This window comes from Schistocerca nitens, chromosome 1, assembly GCF_023898315.1.
Source record: "Schistocerca nitens isolate TAMUIC-IGC-003100 chromosome 1, iqSchNite1.1, whole genome shotgun sequence".
NCBI classification, from domain to species: domain Eukaryota; kingdom Metazoa; phylum Arthropoda; class Insecta; order Orthoptera; family Acrididae; genus Schistocerca; species Schistocerca nitens.
The window spans coordinates 959302200-959303398 of NC_064614.1; the positions used below are offsets into that span (position 1 = coordinate 959302200).

Sequence of the window (1199 nt, forward strand, 5' to 3'; positions counted from 1 at the left end):
TACAGTGCTGGATACTACCAGGTGCCACTGACAACCCACGCCTTGTTCGCGTGCACACTGTTCTTCCAGTCAGTAATGCTGAGTACCTACAAGTAACCAATCAGAGGGCTGTGAACGGTCACGTGGCGGCTGCAGTGTGCTCTGGCGAGCGTGAGCTGGGACAGACCTCGGTCTCTCTTAGCAGCCAGCCCTCGACCCATTCAGAAGTGCCTCCTCCATCTCTCTGTCAGGCCACATGCCCCTCAGTCTGTTGGTGAACTCCTTGGTGCCACACTTTGTAACCCCTAGTGGTAGACTTTCCGAATCACCCTGTACACCGGCCAATATCTAAAAAGTACCCTACTGTTCTTACTCAGTAATATCGTAAGCTCCCGAACGCCCACTTTCCGCTGTAACTTTACACTCGTACAGTCCTGGACACAGTCATATGGCGCGAATTTATGCTTCCATTATCAATCGCAACGTCAGATTATTTCTCTGATGCCTTTACCTTCCCTGGCAACGGCCTTGCCGCAGTGGATACACCAGTTCCCGTGAGATCACCGAAGTTAGGCGCTGTCGGGCGTGGCTGGCACTAAGATGGGTGACCATCAGGGCCACCATGCGCTGTTGCCATTTTTCGCGGTGCACTCAGCCTCGTGATGCCAATTGAGGAGCTAGTCGACCGAATAGTATCGGCTCTGGTTACAGAAAACCATCATAACGACCGAGAGAGCGGTGTGCTGACCCCACGCCCATCCTAACCGCATCCTCATCTGAGGATGACACGGCGGTCGGATGGTCCCGATGGGCCACTTTTGGCCTGAAGACGTAGTGCTTTACCTTCCCTAACGCCCAACTGAACTTAATTAATAGATTCTCAATTTTCTTTTTCGTTCTTCAGTGTGTTATTGTATTAACTATTCTTTGTATATTCTTGTATTAAATAAATTCCCAGGGATTGCAATAACGAACAATTTAAATTGGTATTCTACATATTTCGGGCGAGCATCCGGAGTAAAACTATTTCCTCTTTCAATATTTTGAATGATAACCGCACAGTTCTCTTCAACGTAAATCGACGATTGATTTAAATTCACTTGATGTAAATATACTGTGGAATAAACGCGCGTGCGTCACGGTAAGGTAATCGGCAGATTATCAGCCGAAATATACTTCGAAGATGCAAGAGTGTTGCTGTGGAGTACTGCTGCGTGGTA

At 48.2% G+C, this 1199-nt stretch overlaps 1 pseudogene; it reads left to right on the forward strand.

The window, feature by feature from the left end:
- Positions 1–497: 497 nt before the first annotated feature.
- Positions 498–615, forward strand: LOC126213032 (5S ribosomal RNA; annotated as a pseudogene).
- Positions 616–1199: the final 584 nt, after the last annotated feature.